This window comes from Carassius gibelio, chromosome B2, assembly GCF_023724105.1.
Source record: "Carassius gibelio isolate Cgi1373 ecotype wild population from Czech Republic chromosome B2, carGib1.2-hapl.c, whole genome shotgun sequence".
NCBI lineage: Eukaryota > Metazoa > Chordata > Actinopteri > Cypriniformes > Cyprinidae > Carassius > Carassius gibelio.
Genome location: NC_068397.1, coordinates 2,839,802 through 2,847,635, shown reverse-complemented (window position 1 = coordinate 2,847,635; position 7,834 = coordinate 2,839,802). Strand labels below are relative to the sequence as shown.

Below are 7,834 nucleotides of genomic sequence, written 5' to 3'. Positions count from 1 at the left end.
ATTCTGTTGGTGATACAATGACTTACATGCTATGGTTACATTAGAGTGGATACAGTTTGTTAAAAATAATAAATAGATAGATTTATTTATCATGCAAATACGAGTTTGCTTTCCACACATTAAAACAGAATATGATGAATGTTGGCATCTCTTTGCATTTCCTTCTGTTTGTTCAACCTATGCTTTTTTCCCTCAAATTACACCTGTTTTCATTTATTCAGGTATTGTTTATTATGTAAATTTATGCCTATGAACACATGCATGCACACAGCACTCATCCACTCGCTGTGCACCTTGTGAATCTGACCCAAATTCATCGCTTCCCTTGTGTGCCTGCTTTCCTTTTTTAAAATATTATTAATGTTGACGCCGCATATAAGAGATCTGACCTGCCTATGTCCTCGTGATGGAAAAAAAAAAAAAGATGGAAATTAATCTTTTTCTAAAGCAGAGCAAAACTAGTTGTAGTGCAGAAACAAAATGAGAAAATGAAGTAGTCTCTTTACAGATACGATTGGGTTTCATTTCTCAAAATGAAAGCCGTTCTTGTTTTTTTTTTCGGAGGAACTCTTGTCTGAACAGGAATCCCGATGACAAAAGTGTCTGATGTGTTTCAATAACGCGACTACAGTTGCAGCACATGTCATTTGTTCCCTCGGCTCTCCTGAGGCTGTAACTCAGGGGGATATTACTGACACCGTCGGGAACAAATGGCTGGACAAGCATGTTTTTGTTGGGTGAAGTGTTGAGAAGACTGCATGTGGCTCAAGTTACCCCAGAGTCCGTCTGATTCATTCATTCACCTCTGCACTTCCTGCTGATCTCCAAACCTCATTCAGCATCAAACACACATTTCCTCCTTAATCTAAGAGGAATCACGCGGCTCCTTCTCCAGCTTGAGTCTAAGGGACAGTGGGATCCATGTGTGACAGCAGAACTGGAATATGACCAAACAGTTTGTGCTCATCAACCATAACTGAACTGATATAAAAACCATTACATTGTAAAAAGTGGAGCTTTTGAATCTAATCTAACTTACGTTCATTTAGAAGTGCGCTAAATTTTGTGTGCAAAAGTCCATTTAGATGTGAACGCTTGAGTCTTTAGGTGCAACATGTGGGGTATTTGTTATGAAGAACTGTAATTGCATTAGTTGTATTCAAAATAAATTAAAATAAAAAGTAAGTTTTCTCACTTTTATAACAGATGATTTCATACAAATCAACATGTTTGGCAATTATTGTTAGTGTTACAACGGTAAAATAAATGTAAACTGACTACACAATTGTTATGTGTTTGTAATTGTTGTTTATAATGTAATAAATACACTGTACAGATGGTTATTATAGTTAAAAATATCTAAAATTACAATCGTTAAAAAAAAAATTTTGTTACTTGAAGTAAAATAAACATTAACTGAAATAAAATTTCAAACTTATTTTATATTTCAGCTAGTTGCCAAATAAACATTTCTGATTTTAATTTATCTTAACTTGATTTATAATGGATTAATATATAAAAATATTAATATGAAAACTATGTATGTATAGTTGTTGTAATTGATTACATATAATAACATGTAAACTAATTCTAAAAAGTAATTACAAAATAAATGATATCACATTTAAAATGCTCACAATCAGATTTCAGTAGATTTTTATTAGATTCCATATTGCAGAATGGATTCGATTTTCTAATACGATTTAGATCATAATCTAAAGTAATCAAAAATACTGATTACAAATACAAGTTGTAATACATTACCTAATATGTAATAAGGGTACATTTCATGAAATTGAGATTTATACATCATATGAAAGCTGAATAAATAATCTTTCCATTGTTATGATTGGAAAATATTTGGATGAGATACAACTATTTGAAAATCTGGAATCTGAGGGAGCAAAAAAATCTTTAAAGTTGTCTGAATGAAGTTATTAGCAATGCATTTTACTAATCAAAAATGAAGTTTTGATATATTTACAGTATAAAATGTACAAAATATCTTCATGTGACAAAATCTTTACTTAATATCCTAATGATTTTTGGCATGAAAGAAAAATGTATAATTTTGACCTACACTGTGTATTGTTGTCACGTGATGTCACGTGTGTGTAATCCAATACAATAGATGTGTTCCACACCTCAGTTATTATGTCATTAGTAATCAGTGCTGGATTACAGATGGTAAACAGCCTAATCTGACCAGCTCTGTTCCTGAAGGAGTATCTGAGTGTATGTCTCTGTGAACGGAGCAGTGTTTTGGAGGAAGTCAGATTTATATCTCCGTCCCAAGGCAAACTTTTGGCAGTGTTTGAACAGTTGTTGAGGAGAGAGACTTCTACGAGGTTTATGGCCCCTCGAAAGGGTTTGAGTTTGTAGGCCAGGTGTCGCTCCGCTCCTCTCCGCTCCAGACCGTGTTTTCCAGCGATCCTCTGCAGTGAGACGCACGCGCCGCCGGTGTACCGTCCTCGACGCGCGAGCACACCGTCTCTCCGCTCCGGGACCGCAGCACCACACCAGGGGAATTTCCTTTTAGTCTTCAGAAAAAGCGGAGTCGTTCAGCGGACTGTGCGCCGTGTCGGTATCGCAGACGGTTGTTCGGAGGGAGACCGGTCGGGCCATCGTGACGACGGAAGCGCGCATGGCTTTGATTTAAACGCGCATTCATTGCGCTCGTCCCCAAACCGAGTGTTGCACGGAGCGGGACAACCCCGGCTGCTGAAAACGGCGAAATGCTTCTTTTAAACGTGAACTGGGTGTTCTCTTGTCTCGGCTTTCTATATTCACAGGCCTAATGTGGTTTGGTTTTTCTGGACTGCGATCTGTCTGTCTACCTGAGCGCGCGATGAAAGTCTTTGTGCGCTGATTTAGAGGTGACTTAGAAACCCTCGCTTTTCATTGCGTCAATAGATCTGCTGGGACTACTCCTCAATCCGTGAGTACCTTTCACATTACCCGTATCTCCGAATACCGTGTTCTTGCGTTTCTGCACACGCACAGCCTCGCGTGTTAAACACTGGGAGCAGCAGAACTGCAGGGGTTCACACAAAACACATCTCACTTAACCTACTACTTTTTACCTACTAAGATTTCATTTAAGGGGTGAAAGCATATCAGGGCACCTAATTGTGCGTGCATTGTTTCAGTAACGTAAAAAAGGGCACTTTGTCTTAGTTAGACATGTTTTTTTTCTTTAAAAAGAACAGGATGAGGGCCAGATGTGATTTTCCTGGGAGGCTATACATCACGCTTATCTGTCGTTGAATTATCTCTGTAGGAGAAATATAGAGACCTGTGCAATAAAACGAAAATTTATGGTGCAAAACCAAAAAAAAAAAAAAAAAATCTATATATATATTATTGTGGATATGCTACAATATTGCCAAAGCAACTGTGTAAAAGTTTCAGTAAATTATAGGAATGGAGTAATTTAACACTGTGGCCTGTTATGAGTATTTTTGAATGGGATATTTTGGGACAAGCCCAGTTGAATTAGTTTTAGTTTGGCTTTTGAAGGTGGATGCACAGCAGCTAAATTAAGATCATTTTACTGCACATGCATTATTAACCATGAGCTGCTCATGGCTCCTGAGGAACACACTCGTGGAGCTCGTGTTCGTCCTTTTCTGCTGTGTGCCACATACAAGCAATAACACACAATTCCATTTTTAACGGGAAACCGAAGAATTTTCACATTTCGCCTCATTATATAAAACTAAATAAAAGACTCATCCATGTGGAAACCGCTGCAGTTAACATTGCAATGTTCGGCCTCAGATCTGAATTATGAGTCATTGTTTAGCACTCGTTCATTTGAATGCAGAGAGTGGACTCACATGAACAAATGCGCAGTTGTGGTGCGCTCCATTTGTTGTGCATGTCTTTAGAGGAAGTGCCATCTCAGCTCACATCAACTGCCTGTGATTTCTAGCACTTGGTTTCCAAGCGTGCATTTACATGACAAAGTGGTTGAATCTCAATTGCTAAAACCGTGAGCCACCAGCACCCCCTCCGAAAGAATGGCTAAACCCAGGCTCACGGTTGTTTTCTTACATCTTTGAAACATACTGTTGAGCCATTTATCACACACTCTTAGAAAGATCCTTTCTTTACTGTCATCCACAGTTCCACCGAGAACCTTTAACATCTGTGGAACTCTGGAATTCCATAAGAGACACTTTACAGTGGAAAAAGATTCTTTCGTTGTTTAAAAGGTTCTAAAAATGGACATCACTGTGAAAACCCTCTTTTGGAAGGCTTTTTTGTTAAAGTGTGTACAGTGATTCAGTTTTTCTTTGAAGAAGTAGTTAATTTCTAAACGTAATGTTTTTTTTATTTTTTCCCCCAAATGTATTTCTTAACCACTCTTTTACTATTGAGAAAATCCAAGTCAGAAAGTCTTAAGTGCTGTGTACAGAATCCAGATCTCCTTTGTCGGAGGATTTAGGGTTTTTGATGTTGGAATGTTCTAAGAAAGGTTTTAATTTTTAAGTGATTTTATTGTGTGGTTTGTGGATTCCCAAAACTTCACCTAAACTCTTTGGCCAATCTATCACGATTTGTAGTAAAAAAACAAAAAACAGCTGTTGGTGGAAACTTCAGTTGTATGTTAACAGACCAACAGTGATCTGAGAAATGCATACGTTTTTATCTATATAGCAGCAGTTGACCTGATTGGTTCCTTTATGGATGATTATTCTATTGATTGGATGTTTTGATCTTGATCTTGCTCTGTAACACACATAATGAGTCGTTGCACGCATTGAATGCGCTTTCACACTCTGAAGGTGTAAAACAGGACGCTCACTGTCCTTTCTGAAAGAAAGCTGTTGTCGGAGTCAGTAGCATTGTGGGTATTTCTCCCACACTTTGCACTTTGTTCAAGTCCCGGCTTGTGGTCCTTTTCCTGATCCCGTCACATTGCACTGTCCTGTCAAAATAAAGCCAAAGAATGCCAAAATGCATATGCATTGCTTTGAAGGAAACGGCATTGAAAAGAGCATTCAGCTATATCGTATTACACCACTGGTTTCTTTTACCACTATTTACCGACTCCATCCGCCAAAAGACTTTATCTGTCGAAAGCAATAATGGCTCAAGAACTTGGGGTGAAAGGCAGAAAGAGCTGGAGCTGGTGGAAAAAATGGTACGGAGCCGTCTGCAATGAGGAGCGATGCATCTGGAAAAGTTCAATGATGTTTTTGCAGTGGAAAAATTCAGTTGATGCACTTCATGCATAAGGAATGCTTCTCATATTACATCTGAATTAACTGCTGCATAGATCATTAGTTACAATCATTAGGATTATGAATCCACAAATGTGTGAATGAGGATTTCTTGTCCTAACCTGTCTGTGAGTCCTGTTCCCGTACATGTGTTCACAATGCATTGAAGTAATGAACCGTTTCCTCAACGCGCTTGTCTTCTTAAATTCCTTAAAGTCTACTCGATGAATGGAGACTGATCACATTGGAACCATGCAAAGAAAAGCAGAAATTAATGCATTTATCTTGAAGTATATTAAAAGACAGACAGAGTAAAGCTTTCTCAATTGTTATCACAAAACATTTAAAAAAAATTATAGAATTGTATGTACAAAATCTTGTTTAACTTTGAAGTTACTTTTCAAATAAAATGTTTAAATAAAATGTATTTTATTTATATTAATCTCTATATATGCTGTGTAATATGACAATACATTTTAATACGAGCAGCAACCATTCTGTAAACGACAAACTGAAATATGAACTTAATCTAAAGTAAGATTGATATTTTGTTTTATCCCTGTTTTGGATTGAATGCTTTTGCAAATATAAAACGAATTTATCGTCAGTTTTAGAGATTATTCTATATTGGTTTTTCAGTTACATTTATAAAAATGTAATATTTCCAAATTAAATGCTATGCATGGATAGAAAACACTGGCACACACAAGTAACTTTATGCAAAAATTAAAATCTATACCAATAGCATTTGCAATGTGATGTAATTTGATGCCCTTGTAAGATCATACAATTGTGTTTTTGTTATTTAGTATGTAAACTCCAATCCAAATGCACTGTGTATGGTGAAAATATTTTCCAGATATAATCTACTTAGTGTTTGCTCCACCGTCTCTTTTACTGTGCTGAAGCGTTTGGCAGGAGTTTCTCCGTTCTCAGGCTGAAGGTGGATCTTTCTGAATCAGGAATTTTTGGCTGATTGTTTTAATTGCACACAGAGAGCTCAGCATAGTGCCCTGCCAAACGTTGCCTCTGTTTTCTTACATTTTAAACAATATACCTTTATTGCGTGTTTATAGTAAAATATAAATGTTTATTGATTATATGAATTTTGATCTGGTGTTTAAATCTTCTCATTTAAAAAATAAATAAAAGCATTTAATTATCAATTAAGTAGCTTCATGCAATTAATATATTAATATTTACATTTACATTTAATTTGCACTTATTTATGCTTTTGCAAATCTTATTTTGCTTGTGCAAATACTTTTGCAATCATTGAACTTTCATTAAAAACAACATTTAAAAATGTAAGAGATGCCAAATCCTCATGGAGCTGAAAATAGGGTTTTTTAAGTGATAACGCTGAGAAGTATTGATCATCTAGCAACATTTTTTTTGTAAACAAAGGCCGTTAAAATAGTTTTTTACTGTCAAAATCCTCTCTTGTCTTGGTTATTAAACTGCTTTGTATTGCAAGAGGCAGAACAATGCTGTACAGGTCAGATTTCTTTCTGATCTTACAAAAAAAAGAGAGAAAAGACCGAGCGCTAGCATGCACGGCGTTCCTGTCGCTGGAGTTCAGCTGGTAAAGCGTGCTGCTAGCATGCCACAGATTCCTCTGGAAACACAAACTGTTTGCATGGCCATCGTCACTCAGCGATTCACTAATGAAGGCTAAAATGTTGGAGAGGAAAAAAGTGTTGTTCCTGTAGAAATGTTCCTCAGCAGCTAATCTGTGTGAAAAGAGACGGGAGAAAGGAAGATAGCGATGGAAATGTTTTTATTCAGCATTTTAAGAGTTGAAGTGATTTTGGTGAAGCTTTTTTTTCCTTCTTTCATTTATCAGTACAGTACAATAAACCTATATGGATTTGTACATATGTTTCTGAAGTTGTACATGCTTAAATCACTTTGAGTATATAAATGTTGTACAACTCAATGGCGCTAACAGACCGTTCGTACAAAAATCTGTGAATAGCAATAAACAATGTTAGTGAGATGGACTTGGGAGTAAACAAAGTGTAAAAGCAAGCTTCAGCTAATGATTTGAACCCTTCTACTCTATTTTATAACCCGAAGGTTTTAAGTCATGTAGAATAACATTAGCTTTGTTTCCATCCACCTGTTTATTATTGGAATTTTGGAATATCACATAAAAATGCCAGATGGACATGTGCATTATAATAACTAATATGCACAGTTGAGTAGGATAAACTTTTTATTTGATAAGAATAAATGCACATAAGCTACGATGGAAACACATTTGGCGAATAAGTTCCACCATGTGCATCAACAAAGTCAGTTTGCGCTATGAGACGGGATAAGTTGACTAGCAGCGGATCGATCTCGTTGCACAGCGTCTCCAATGTTGCTTTGGTCGTTCTGAAATGCCTGAGCAAGGTATATCATCAAAATATTTAATTGCCTTCTAGAACTGTCGACCACGACTGCGTTCCCAAACAGCAGCATCCTGCTCTGAACGATTATCAGGAAGTGACTGTTTTGTTCTCATTGAGTCGTAGAATGGAAAGAGTGCTTCCAATTCCAATTTGGTGCTGAATCTTTGGATGGAAACCGAGCTGTTGTGTGTTAAGTAAAGCTGTATT

The 7,834-nt window shown here is 36.7% G+C and overlaps 1 protein-coding gene across 5 annotated transcripts in view; it reads left to right on the top strand.

The window, feature by feature from the left end:
- The first annotated feature begins 2,124 nt into the window (after nucleotides 1–2,124).
- LOC127951051 (adhesion G protein-coupled receptor L2) overlaps nucleotides 2,125–7,834 on the top strand; it is an 87,112-nt gene continuing 81,402 nt past the window's right edge. Inside the window, exon 1 of one of the 5 annotated variants that reach the window (XM_052548667.1) lies at nucleotides 2,125–2,938. The gene's annotated coding sequence lies outside the window, so the exon portion shown is untranslated. The remainder of the gene's footprint in view (nucleotides 2,939–7,834) is intronic. The other 4 variants (XM_052548665.1, XM_052548668.1, XM_052548664.1 and 1 more) reach the window with 4 other exon arrangements.